Below are 15,300 nucleotides of genomic sequence, written 5' to 3'. Positions count from 1 at the left end.
AAAAAGAATTTATAAGAGCAGAACTGGACAATGCCAAAAACAGACCACGAAAACTTTTTGAGCTCTTAAAGCAACAATCAAATAAACTAGCCAAATCGGTTCAAGAGAACTCAAAAACTCCCTTAAGCTGCGAGGAATTCACCACATTTTTCACGAAGAAGACCAAATCGCTAGAAGTAGAGCTCATAAGCGCCCCGGCTAACCTTCCGACCCAACCATTGCTTACGAGCAATGCCAACATGACAACAGAATGTATTAAGACAAAAAATAAGGCAAATTGGGACACATTTGAATTATATGACCAGGACAAGATCGCTAAAACACTATCGGAAATCAGACCGAACAACCACTACCATGACCCTCTGCCTGCAAAGTGTGTAAGAAAAATCAGCCACATTGTGGTTCCAATCTGGACTAAAATAATAAACGCTTCACTAGCACAAGGGATCCTCCCTGACTGCCTAAAAACAGGTCAAGTAGTTCCTTTAATCAAAAAACCGACAGCGGATGCAACAGATCCGAATAACTATCGGCCAGTGACCAACATCCCTTTACTGGCCAAACTAATTGAGAAATGCGTGCAGGGCCAACTGAGCCAACACATCACCAAGTTCTCCTTACTAGACGAATGGCAATCAGGATTCAGAGCAGGGCATAGCACGGAAACAGCGATCCTGCATATTGTTGATGACGCGCTACAAGCCCTAGACTAAAATCAAGCATGCCTACTGATTCTCCTGGACCTGTCATCGGCATTTGACACGGTAAATCACGAAGCACTATTGACCAGGCTACAGGACAGGATGGGATTGTCCGGAAACGTGCTGAAATGGTTCAACTCTTTCCTACGGAACAGAACACAACGATTCCTGGTTAACCAAGCAATCTCACCCCCTTGCCCTAACGCAATTGGGGTCCCTCAAGGTTCAACGCTAGCCCCAGATCTATTTAACTTGTATGTCGAACCTCTTACAGATATTCTTCGAAAATCACAGATATCCTATCACATGTATGCAGACGACATGCAAATATACATAAAGATCGCCTCCCTTGATGATATTGATCTAATGAATGAGACACTAAAGATGGCTTTGCAATGGTTAACTACTAATCATCTGAAACTAAATGCCCATAAAACAGAATTCTTGCTAATTTCTCCTCCAAGGAGCCATACTGAAGTAAAGGAATGGACCAAATTGGTGACTGCGCTAAATTGCACCCCAACCCTAGTCAAATCAGCTAAATCACTAGGAATCACGTTAGATGAGAACCTTAACATGAAAGCCCACATTAATTCAATGCCTAAAAGCGCCCGCTTCCACTTGAACTACTTAAGAAAATTGAAACCATTCATCTCAGAGGCTGATCTAAAACTGGCTATCCAATCCTTAGTGATCTCTAGGATCGAATATGGTTGCACCACCTTAGCTGGCCTACCTAAAACATCCACAGCACCACTAAAAGCTTGTCTCAACGCAGCGGCAAGACTCATCACTGGATCTAGGAAATTTGATCATATATCGCCTCACCTGAAAGCACTAAACTGGCTACCTTATGAGGCCAGAATTCAAATGAAGATAGCATGTATTACCCACAAAGCGGTTCACTACAACACGCCAAGATACCTAGCCAAGAAAATTAAGCTATCGGGAGGTAACAGACCAACTAGAAGTGCCAAGGAGCTGCCGTTGCAGCCAGCCATTTTCCGAAAGAAAAAGACTTATGACAGAGCGTTCTCAGGAGCTGCCCCCAGAGTCTGGAACTCACTCCCTCCAAGCATTAGGAAGATTCAAAATATTGTAACATTCAAGCGGGAATTAAAAAGCCACATGATGAGTAAATACCCTGCATAGGGAAGCTTACTGATCACTGGTATGAACATTTACGTAAGCAGAAGGGTGATCCTCGACATGAATATTATGAAGGTTAATCGATGACACGTGACTGACTCCACGTACAAGCCTAGGCTGTATCCTTATCGCTACCTCATGTCAATGTGAACTTATAACTGTATCTCATAGCCAAAACCATATAATCTCTACCTCACTTATGTTTGTTTATACGGCTCTTGATAGAAGTTAAGCCTTACTCACCTCTTAATGTAAATTGCACATGCGTTAGGAATATATATATTTAGTCACCCCCTCATAGCCATATATTCTTCTACCTCATATCTGTTTGTTTTTATAATTGTTATTATATTGTCAATCTGTAACTTACTCTCTTATGTTAAGCGCTCTGATACCCACGGGTCTTGTTCGCGCTATACAAAACACTATAATAAATAAATAAATAAAATACTTTTTAAATTATTTTTACAAAAATTTCGGATTATTCATTATGTGAATTTCTTATGTAATTACTTTTTTTTTCCGGGAACGTCACGGTACCTCCATTCCCTTAACCTAAGCCATACTCACTTCCTTTCTTTGAACCTTTCCCTTATTGTACATTTACCCTTATCTCTTACTTCTCCATCCAGTCTGATCCTTTTAACCCTATGTTTTTATTCTTGTATTTTTCCTGAGGCTTTTGTATCCCTTGTTTTTTCCATGCCACTTTGGATCCCATGCATTTTCCTAAATGACCAAACTTCCATTATTTGATTGTAGGAATCTATTGCTTGACTCACATTTGCGCTATTTCCCTCTTTGCCACTTTAAAGCCTTACATGCAAAATCTCAATGTGGCCGTATGTATGTCATTATCGCAGGGTATTCCCAGTATCACCAGTTGGGGTGTCCCAGGAATCTCAACGTCCCATATAATTTATAGTTCCCAGAAGCACACACCCCAATACACTGTGAGTGTGGGGCATCCCTGGATGGAAGTTGGACAGATTATCGAAAAAGAAAACATTGTGATCCATTAATTGTGCTCTTAACTTTTTAGCCATAACTTTTCTGGTCTATGACTGAAGTAAAGTTTAAAACTGAACTGATTTTTTAAAATCTATTTGGTAATATTAATCTTTTTTACAAACATTCATTTTTTTTAAATTAACATATATAAATAGTAAAGCAATATTTGTTTTAAATCAAATCAAAATTAAAATGATATATTTGGATTTTTTGTGTAAAATGTTAAATCTTTAAGAGTTTTGCAAAAATTAAACTAAATTGTAGAAATGGTTATATTGTTTTTCTATTTTTGTTTAAAAGTTGTATTTATAAAATTTAAAATATTATTTACATGTTTTTATATTTTATTCTTTTTAAATTTGGAAATATTGGTTACTATTTATGGTTTAAGTTTGACTGTTAGAAAATATTTTAATTATTATTATTCATAAAGATATATATTGTTTTCATTTTAATATTTGAACTTGTATACACACATTTGTAGTTTAGGGTATTTCTCTAGATAATTTGGAAATGTATTTTTATAGTAAACAAATATGTGTTGAGTATGCAGTATTAATTGTTTATTTAAGTTGTTTCAAATTATTTATATTGAAACGCCTTTGGTAAAATTCACCTTTTTAGTGTTAATCACCTTTTTCAAATATCCTTACATTGGAGTGGGCTTAGATTGGAGTGGGAATAGTAAATGGCATCCCCTTTAGCGCCCAACGCCTTCCCCAAATTGGTTTAGATTTGATGGGGAATTGTAATTTACATCCTTTAGTGTCCAACACCTTCCTCAAATTGCTTTGGATTGGAAGTAGTAAATGTAACCCCTTTAGTGGACAATACTTTTTCCAAATCAGTTTAGATTGGAGTCTGAATGGTGAATTTAACCCCTTTAGTGTCCAACTCCTTCCCCAAATTGGTTTAGATTGAAGTCAGAATAGTAATTGTAAACCTTTAGTATCCAATGCAATCCTCCATTATGTTTAGATTGGAGTGCAAATTAGGGGTGGGTAGAACACACAGAGTTTCACTCTACCTAAAAATTCTGCAAGATTTCACGCAGTTACATGACCTGCTGAATTTTGGCATTTCACACTGCTCGTCCTGCTGAATTTTGGCATGTCACACTGCTCTTTCGGATTTTTAGCACCTGGACCTTGTTTAAACTGCGACAGGTGCCATGTGGTGAGCCATAAGGTGCTGCTTCTTTGCTGCTGCTCAATTAGCTTTTCTGCCCAAGAGGAGCTTTCTCACCACAAGGCGCAGCTTTCTCAATGCAAACGGTAGTGAACTGCTACAACTGCCCCATTGAGAAATCTCACCAGGAAGCGAAAAATCACACTAGGGGATACAAATTCTCACTCGCCAAATTAAGTTTGGCAAGATGCATGAGAGGGAAAATTCCACCACATGGCTGTTGAAGGAGTTTTGTATGGTAGAGCATAGTTTTACTGCACTCCTAGTGGGAATAGTAAATTTCACCTATTTACTGTCTATCAATTTATAACTTTTGATTTTTTATTGTAGAAATAGTTTGTGTTATTCTATAAATATTATTGGTGATTAAAAATATAATTACAAAAAAAGTTAGGTGTTTCTTTGTATACAATATGTTATTAATTCCATTGTATTGTTGTGGAGGTCAACATGGCCAGTGCGGAAAAGCATCCATCTTGACTTACATGTTTAAAATTTACATATTTTTATACAATTACTTTTTACCTGCCGTGTACGTACATGTTAACGTACTCAGAAAATGTTCTGCTTGCAAGCACATCTTCAAAAGCATTTTGTCACAACACTTTTTGTTCACAGATAGAGTACACTGAGCATGCTGCCCTTGCATTTTGTTGTCCGTTTAGAGAAAGCTCTGAATTGGAAAGACAAACACACACATCAGAATTGCATCTCTGACACACTGAAAATGGAACAAAGCTTTTATGATATAAACTGTCTCTGAGCCACGCTTCATGAACGTTCGCTCTTTACTGAGATCCATCCCTGTTGACTCAAACTCTGCAAAGGATGGTGGCCTGTTCTACACCAGATTGGCGTCCTAGTACATCACACACAGGTAATGGGGAATTAGGTTGCTCCAAGCAATCTGGCAGAACGCATGTTTCACTCTGCTCTCTGTAGTGTATGTAGTGTTAGGTAGGATTATCATTATAATACATATTCATATATTCATATAATCACTGCAAAGTTAGGGTTTAATTATTCATCTTCTACACCATTCTTGTAATTTTGGTAAGAATGCTTTGTTCTTCTATTAATATTTGCAGTTCATGTTTTTTTAAACAAGAATACAATTGATTCAATAAATGTTTGAAATGCAAATATGTGTATTTCTTGTGTCTCCCTTTGGGCATGCCTAAGTAATACCAAAAAGGTTGATCTGTTCCAATGATTTCCTTAGGGAATTAGAGTGGTCATGTTCTGATGTTTTAGACACCATCTTGTACCCTGTCAGGTTAAGGGTTCAGATGGTGCATTGTGAGCTAGTCAATAATTGGGCTAACATACTCTGATTATATGAACAGACTCAGTCCCCATATTTTGATGTTTATGTTGTCTTGAGATGGAGTCCTATGTAATTAGTAGGAACCGTACAAGATGGTGCTACCAATGTGATAGGTCAGGTACTTATTTAATGAGTCTCCTCAATAGTTCTTACGTGAGCACAAAGTCCCTAATCACCTCATATGGGGACATCTGAGGTGTTGGAGATTAATCCTCCACAGCTTAATAGGAAACACTATTTTTGTCTGTATGTTGTTCAAGCTTGAACCTTTAAAATGATCATTCCCTATAGTTTTTCCCTTCTCTGAATTCCATTCATTAAAATGACGAACGAGTTTCTAGTGGTCATTTCACTAAAATGCATACATGCAGTAAAACAGATGTTACTACAAGAAGGGCTTCCTTCTACAGTGGGAGATATTACCTATGTGGTAGAGGTCCATGAAGTGTATAAAACAGAAAGTCTATTTGTGGGTGACTTTTCCTGCAGCAGATGCCACAACACAATTGTTTCATACATGCACAGCAGCTGTGATACCAGACCAATACAGAACCTATGAAGATTTAGAAATATCAATAACTTGTAAGGAACATATAAATTGGTTCCAAAGTGCCATAAAACAACTGCTAAGAAATGCACAACTGGGTCCCATTAGCAATGACAGGACAACATGACCAGTCTTAGCTGGCTACACACCATATCCAACATTAGGAACACTCACAACCGTAGAGCTTAATGCTTTTTACATGGGTCACTTTAGACTGAATAGAAGTTTAACACAGTTCATTATGCAAACAATAACAACAATCCCAGCAAGGGATGTTCAGGCTGTGCAGCTGCATTTAGCAATGCCTGCAATTGTCCAGTGGCAATTAATGCAATTATTGGTAAGGTTCCCATCAAACAGGAGGGAATTCCGTTCTTTATTGCACAAAAACAATCCAGCATAAAGCAGTATTTCCCCACATTGGACCCCAAGATTAAATAGATTTCTCACTATGTACCTATCACTAGAGATGGTTCCTTTGGTAGACAAATGTGATGTGACACTTGGAGCACAGTTTTTGCTGCAAGATATACCTTAACACATGGTACAGTATCCATAGCTGGTTTGTCTTTGTGCTAAAACAGATTCAAAATAAATACAGGGCTGCCCCTGCCCTGGATTTGGGGATGAAACTTATTGGCAACTATGCCACAGTAGCCACAGTAATTTCTGTTAGTGGATCAAGAGCGTGAAATACCAATAATTAATGCTGAAATCTAGACATCTATAGGTCAAGATAATTTAGGGTTGGACCAAATAATCTCCAACTAAAGTATAATTCTGTATATGATAACTCGAGACAGGCACCAGAGTCTTCTAAAAAAGCACTGGGATAAACAGAAAAATAAAGAAAAGATGAAGTGAGGGGGCGAATCTCCTCAGACAGAGTCAACTGAAAAGTGCTACAATCAACATATCTGTATAACAATTAAACAGCCTGATATCTATCAGTATACTCAAAAGTACCCTAAAACATCTGCTAAGCGATGCACGACTGGGTCCCATTAGCAATGACAGGACAACATGGCCAGTCTTAGCTGACTACACACCATATCCAACATTAGGAACATTCACAGCCGTAGAGCTTCATGCTTTTTACATGGGTCACTTTAGACTGAATAGAAGTTTAACACAGTTCATTATGCAAACAATAACAACAATCCCAGCAAGGGCTGTTCAGGCTGTGCAGCTGCAATAGTCCAGTGGCAATTAATGCAATTATTGGTAAGGTTCCCACCAGACAGGAGGGAATTCTGTTCTGGATTGCACAAGAACAAACCAGCATAAAGCAGTATTTCCCCACATTAGACCCCAAGATTTAATAGTATTCTCACAATGTACCTATCATTAGAGATGGTTCCTCCGGTAGACAAATGTGACACTTGGAGCACAGTTTTTGCTGCAAGATATACCTTAACACATGGTACAGTATTTATAGCTGGTTTGTCTTTGTGCTAAAACAGATTCAAAATAAATACAGAGCTGCCCCTGCCCTCGATTTGGGGATGAAACTTATTGGCAACTATGCCACAGTAGCCACAATAATTTCTGTTAATGGATCAAGAGCGTGAACTACCAACAATTAATGCTGAAATCTAGACATCTATAGGTCAAGATAATTTAGGGTCTCTCCAAATAAAGAATAACTCTACATAGGATAACTCGAAACAGGCACCAGAGTCTTCTAAAAAAGCACTAGGATAAACAGAAAAATAAAGAAAAGATGAAGTGAGGGGTGAATCTCCCCAGACAGAGTCCATTGAAAATTGGTACAATCTACATATCTGTATAACAATTAAACAGCCTGATTTCTATCAGTATACGTATACAGGTCGGAGAACAAAATAACTCACAATGCTCGTCTAAGCTCATAAAAAAGGAAGAGAAATTCCACAACAAAAGCCTCAATTCAAAAAGAAGAAAATGGCAAGAATTTCCCTTAAATATGTCATACATATTAAGGATGCTGCTTCGGAACAAGGAGTGGACACTGACACTGCTAGACAGCGTGGAAGAGGTCATCATAGTTCACCAGGATCTTTATGTTTCTGAGGGCGAAAGCAACTAATGACTTTGTACAGGTGGAAACACCCAATCAGAGGGTTAGCTCTCCTGATAAACTATATGATTGGGACATCTAAAACGAGGGTGAAATACCCCTCACCATTAAAATAATTTTGGGGGAAAATGTAACACTTACATGTGACATCTTTTTGACTGAAAGAGAGTTGCCTCCTGAGTTTGTTTGAAAAGTCTCGCAAGAGGTAGACATAATTATACTATATTTTTCCCTCCTTTTTCCTGAAGGAGTAAAACATGTGTATACCTCAGAGTGGGCCCTTGCACAAGCCCCGGATTATACTCCGACCACGTCGGCTAGGATCAAGATTCACCTTATCATGTCATACCTATAAAATCCAGTCAGCAAGTGCAACCTCAATACAACAACAAGAATATCAAGGTATAATATATCTTTGTAGATCGCCAAATAATCCTTTTTTCCAGTAAAGAAACCAGATCATTCATACTGCTTAGTCTTGGACTACAGACATTTAAACACTCATACATGCACATTTGCAGTACAAAATGCACAAAGCGAAGCACTAATGAACAACATTGTGCACAAAAAATATAGAAGAACATTAAACAGTTCAAATGAAAGTAAGGATTCAACTGTGTTCACCAAGCTAGTGTCACAGAATAGATGCTGTTGACTACCTCAGGGGTATAGGAACAGCTCAGGTTTGTTCTTTGCCATTGTAACATCAATTCTATGAGAAAGTAACTTAGAAGCATTGTCCTATGTCAGTGACATATACCTTATGGATGATGACTTAAACACACATCTAGCCAGAGTAGATTGCATTATCATGGGGTTTGCTAAAAATGGCTACAAATTAAACTTTCAGAAAATAAAAATTGCCCATCTCAGGGTCCTCTTATTGGGACAAGTTATCAAATGAAGGCAAAAATTTAGCACTGCATTTATTAGAGTAACGTGCACTCCTACAACCACCAAATACAATACAAATTCTGCAAATACTTTTAGAATTTCTCAGCTAGAACATACATACCAGACTATGCACAACAGGTAAAACTGTTTTATGATTTAATACGTCCCGACTTCTCACGCCTACGTTGGACACAAGAATATAATCAGATTCTAAGAACACTGCAAGCGAACATCCTCGCATCTAAACATTTACACACGTGTTAACACCACTAACTTGGTGGTCCGGGTAATTGTGAGGAACACAGGCAACACATATGTCACTTTCAATGAAGGTGATACAGTGCCAATGGCATATAAATTGCATCTATATTCCAATGCAGAAATGCATTTTGCACCAGCTGAAAAATACTGATTGCTGTTCACATGGCTGTTATAAAGAAAAGCTCATTAGCTCAGGGAAAACTCATAATTGTGGTTCCTCCCATTCCAGCCTTGGAGGATGTCAAAAAGGCCAGTGTACCTAGCCCAGGAGCATTACATCCAAGATTGATACAGTGAGCCACCTCCTTAACAGCTCTGATGTAGAGTATGGGCCTGATTACAACTACGGCAGTCCATTGGATCGCTGTAGTCTTGGTCGGACCACTACCACACAGCGGCGCCGTGTGCCGTATTAAAATGTGGTGATTGGACCGCCACAAGACCACTGCACCCGTTGGGGATCAAAGATCCAATGGCGGTCTCGCAGCAGTCAGAGGCAGTAAATGCTGTCAGTGCCAAGTGTCCATGGAAGACATGGCTTGGCAGTTCGGGCTGGACTGTTCCCATGAGGCACAGGGTCAGACTGATTTGCATATAGCCATGTCTGAAATGGGGTGGCTGAGTGGGCTAAAGAATGGTGATGGATTAAACCCAGATCAGTTGACTGGGGGTGAGTGTTTGATTTGCTCAAACGCTCCGTCCATCATCCCCTTTTGTATCGCTTTGTTTGCCTTAAGTGTGGCAGGGTATGCTCAGACGTGTGTCCCTTGCTCACTTGGCCACTGGATTCAAGATAGCCTGGCTGATGAGGATTATGAATCCGAAACCGGTCCCAGGATGCTTGTTTCCGGTCCACGGAAGACATGGCTTGGCAGTTCGGGCTGGACTGTTCCCATGAGGCACAGGGTCAGACTGATTTGCATATAGCCATGTTTGAAATGGGGTGGCTGAGTGGGCTAAAGAATGGTGATGGATTAAAGCCAGATCAGTTGACTGGGGTGAGTGTTTGATTTGCTCAAACGCTCCGTCCATCATCCCCTTTTGTATCGCTTTGTTCGCCCTAAGTGTGGCAGGGTATGCTCAGACGTGAGTCCCTTGCTCACTTGGCCACTGGATTCAAGATAGCCTGGCTGATGAGGATTATGAATCCGAAACCGGTCCCAGGATGCTTGTTTCCGGTCCACGGAAGACATGGCTTGGCAGTTCGGGCTGGACTGTTCCCATGAGGCACAGGGTCAGACTGATTTGCATATAGCCATGTCTGAAATGGGGTGGCTGAGTGGGCTAAAGAATGGTGATGGATTAAACCCAGATCAGTTGACTGGGGGTGAGTGTTTGATTTGCTCAAACGCTCCGTCCATCATCCCCTTTTGTATCGCTTTGTTTGCCTTAAGTGTGGCAGGGTATGCTCAGACGTGTGTCCCTTGCTCACTTGGCCACTGGATTCAAGATAGCCTGGCTGATGAGGATTATGAATCCGAAACCGGTCCCAGGATGCTTGTTTCCGGTCCACGGAAGACATGGCTTGGCAGTTCGGGCTGGACTGTTCCCATGAGGCACAGGGTCAGACTGATTTGCATATAGCCATGTTTGAAATGGGGTGGCTGAGTGGGCTAAAGAATGGTGATGGATTAAAGCCAGATCAGTTGACTGGGGTGAGTGTTTGATTTGCTCAAACGCTCCGTCCATCATCCCCTTTTGTATCGCTTTGTTCGCCCTAAGTGTGGCAGGGTATGCTCAGACGTGAGTCCCTTGCTCACTTGGCCACTGGATTCAAGATAGCCTGGCTGATGAGGATTATGAATCCGAAACCGGTCCCAGGATGCTTGTTTCCGGTCCATGGAAGACATGGCTTGGCAGTTCGGGCTGGACTGTTCCCATGAGGCACAGGGTCAGACTGATTTGCATATAGCCATGTCTGAAATGGGGTGGCTGAGTGGGCTAAAGAATGGTGATGGATTAAACCCAGATCAGTTGACTGGGGGTGAGTGTTTGATTTGCTCAAACGCTCCGTCCATCATCCCCTTTTGTATCGCTTTGTTCGCCCTAAGTGTGGCAGGGTATGCTCAGACGTGAGTCCCTTGCTCACTTGGCCACTGGATTCAAGATAGCCTGGCTGATGAGGATTATGAATCCGAAACCGGTCCCAGGATGCTTGTTTCCGGTCCATGGAAGACATGGCTTGGCAGTTCGGGCTGGACTGTTCCCATGAGGCACAGGGTCAGACTGATTTGCATATAGCCATGTCTGAAATGGGGTGGCTGAGTGGGCTAAAGAATGGTGATGGATTAAACCCAGATCAGTTGACTGGGGGTGAGTGTTTGATTTGCTCAAACGCTCCGTCCATCATCCCCTTTTGTATCGCTTTGTTCGCCCTAAGTGTGGCAGGGTATGCTCAGACGTGAGTCCCTTGCTCACTTGGCCACTGGATTCAAGATAGCCTGGCTGATGAGGATTATGAATCCGAAACCGGTCCCAGGATGCTTGTTTCCGGTCCATGGAAGACATGGCTTGGCAGTTCGGGCTGGACTGTTCCCATGAGGCACAGGGTCAGACTGATTTGCATATAGCCATGTCTGAAATGGGGTGGCTGAGTGGGCTAAAGAATGGTGATGGATTAAACCCAGATCAGTTGACTGGGGGTGAGTGTTTGATTTGCTCAAACGCTCCGTCCATCATCCCCTTTTGTATCGCTTTGTTCGCCCTAAGTGTGGCAGGGTATGCTCAGACGTGAGTCCCTTGCTCACTTGGCCATTGGATTCAAGATAGCCTGGCTGATGAGGATTAGGAATCCGAAACCGGTCCCAGGATGCTTGTTTCCGGTCCATGGAAGACATGGCTTGGCAGTTCGGGCTGGACTGTTCCCATGAGGCACAGGGTCAGACTGATTTGCATATAGCCATGTCTGAAATGGGGTGGCTGAGTGGGCTAAAGAATGGTGATGGATTAATCCCAGATCAGTTGACTGGGGGTTAGTGTTTGATTTGCTCAAACGCTCCGTCCATCAACCCCTTTTGTATCGCGTCAGTGCCACAGCAGCACTGCAGAGCATATAACAAGTTCCCTCAATGCTACCCTTTTCATGGCAGTAAGACTACCTCTGGGCCTGGGGATGCATGCAGTGGGATGCTTGTTGTGCCCCCCCTGTAAATGTGCATGGGAAACAATGTACAATATGGTGTATTACTTCCCATGCAGGAACGTGCTGCAGTGAACCCATGGCAGTGCCTGTCTAAGACTCTCCTATGCGCCTTAGACAGACAGTGCTGTGGGACAGTTGCAGCACTGTGTGCCCACCAAGGATTTGAATCATAATCTGGCAGGCAGTGTGAGAATGGCTCTGGCGGTGCTTCTGTGGCCCTATGTCTTGGCCAATGGCGTTTGATTAGAATGACTTGATTGTCTATACTGATGATTCAGCCCAGCCTGCAGCTGGAACTAAAGAATGTTACTCTACCGCTTGCACAGTGGTACGTGGAGTGATGAAGGATGGAGTCTTCCACCCTCCAAAACTTTTACATAATCCAAACGTGATTTTGAATTGAATGAAAGGTGATTTCTAAAGCTCCCAAAGCTACCTCTGCGGAGGTGTCCTGGGGCTGGCAAAGAACTAACGTGTGGGTCGTGGAGGCCTTTATGTCTGCCTGAAGAGCCAGGTTTTTAATGCTCTCTGAAATTTTATTTCTGATTCCAACAGGCGCAGGTGGGGTGGAAGGAAGTTCTTGAGTTTTGTAGATTATACCTCAAAAGATCTACCACCCAATCGGGCTTTGCAGAAGTGTGGAACTTTTAGGAGTCGCAGATAGTTGGATCTCAAAATCCGCTTTTGATGGTAAAGATGCAGCCTCTTCTGGAGGCACATAGGTCCTGAGCATCTAGTGGCCCTAAAAACAAAGATCAGTGACTTGAACTCAATCCTCCTAATTGCAGGGAGCCAATGAAGCTGCCTCAGAAGCGGAGAGATGGTGATGCAGAGGTACCAGCCTGATCAATCTTGCTGCAGAGCTTTTGCTAATTTGCAGCCTACAAATCAGGTAGCAGATAGCTCCAAATATAGGCTGTTTGACTACTAGTCCATGTGAGAAGTAACCAGAGCATGAACCATTGTCTTAGATGTTTCTCTGGCAGGCAGTGTATGAATTTCTCTATTGCCCTCATCTTCCAAAAACAAGTAGAGGAGATTTGTCGTACCTGGGTGGAGAAAGAGAGCTCCTTATCCAGCCGTATTCCCACATTTCTGGCTGACTCTTAGGGGGTTGGAGGTGGATTAATTTCTGATGGCCACCAGAGATTGGGCGGAGGCCTGGCTAAAGAACCATACATCAGTTTTCTCTGTGTTTAATTTAAGTCAGTTCATATTCATCAATACCAAGATGTTTTTAGGCATACTTTAAAATTGTGAAAAGCCCCCACTGTGTGTTCTTGAAAAGAGAACACCAGTTGCATGCCCTCTGCATAAGAGACCTCTTTCACACTCCAAGATTCAATCGGAGTAGCCAATGGGCTGAGGTAGATGTAAAAAAGCAATGAGCTAAGTGTCAAACCCTGCGCTACTCCGCACCTCAAAGGTTTCTGCGATGAGATAAAAGGGCAAAGAAACACCTGTTGGGAGCAATTCTCCAAGAATGATCATAGCCAGGACAATGACGTACCACACATTCCCACCTGCTTTAATCTCCTTACCAAGATAGTGTGTGCTACTGTATCAAATGCTGCCGATAAATCCAGCAGCACCAATAAGGCAGAAGCGTCTTGGTCCATGGACTCTCCTATCGATTCAGAAACTTCTAAAACAGCTGTCTCTGTGCTATAGCCAGCTCTGAAGCCCAATTGGGAAGCATGTAGGAGACCATTGGTTTCTATGAAGTTGCGTATGCACAATCCTCCCTAAAATTTTGGCAGGGGCAGGTAGCAAAAAAATAGGTCTGAAGTTACTAAGAACCCCAGGATCAGCTACTGGTTTCTTTAATACAGGAAGTAGGAACACATGCGTCCAAGCCTCAGGGTAAATACCTAATTGCAAGGAGGAGTTCCAGATCTAATTAAGTATGGGGTTTAACCAGTGCGGCAGCATACTAAAAAAGTTGGCAGGGCAGGGATCCCCGGGGGAGCCTGATTTACATCTCAGTAGCTCAGCTAGTGATGCCTCTATAGGCAGAGGGACAAAATCTGACAATGAGGTGTGAGAGTCTGGGAATGGCAGTGACGTGGAGGGTTCTACCTCTGGTGGAAACGTCGAATAGATATCATGAATCTTAGTTTCTAAAAAATCTGACAAGTTTGAGCAGAGCCCCAGAGAGGGAAGAAATGTGCAGTGGAAGGCTATAGGTTTCGTAAACGATTTTGCAATCTTAAAGATTTCTTTGGCAGAGCCGTCTGCACTCTCAATGCAGTTGGCAAAAAATTCCTGCATCTTGCAACGCTTCAGCCTGTGAAATTGTTTCAAACCTTCTTTATATAGGTCTTTGGCTGCCTGATTACAGGACTTTCTCCAAGTGAGTTCCAACTTCTTGCAACAACTCTTCTCCCTTCTTAGTTCCTCAGAGAATCAAGGGGTGGAAGGCTTGGGTCTTTTCCTAGAGGATGGCCTTAAAGGTGCTACTGTATCTAAGGCAGTCATGACCCATTCGTTGAAACAGGAAGAGTCATTGTCTGGGTCGCATGTCAACTGTGGCAGAGACTCTAAAAGTACAGGCCGCAGAGCCTCTGTGGTAGCTTTTCACCAGTCCCTTTTACTTTCATTGTTTGTCAAATATGCTGAGGGCCTAACCTCTAGACTGAAGGTGAACAGTACCAGAAAATGATCATTCCAAGTCAAGCATAGGGGGGTACCCACTCCAAGGTTGGCGTTATTAGAAAAAAATCTGATCTAGCATGTGGCTCCCTCCATGAGTAGGTGCATAGACCAATTGCCTGAGGTTAAGGCGATCCAATGTCTCCAAAAACTGACTGCCTGGGTGCGGTTATGGTTGTCTGCATTTAGATTAAAATCTCCCAAGACTGTTAGGTTGGCGTACTGTAAAGAGAGTTGAGCGATAATATCACCAAGCTCTGACAGGTGAGCGGAAGGGCATTCTGAGCGTCTATATAGTAATAACTTAGCCAAGGAGGTGGATGGAGAGGACCTGATGCACAAGGAGATAGCTTCAATATTCCCAGTGGG

The sequence above is a fragment of the Lissotriton helveticus genome, chromosome 4_1 (genome assembly GCF_964261635.1).
Source record: "Lissotriton helveticus chromosome 4_1, aLisHel1.1, whole genome shotgun sequence".
Classification (NCBI taxonomy): domain Eukaryota; kingdom Metazoa; phylum Chordata; class Amphibia; order Caudata; family Salamandridae; genus Lissotriton; species Lissotriton helveticus.
The sequence above is the reverse complement of the archived record's forward strand: the minus strand, read 5'-3'. Positions refer to the sequence as shown.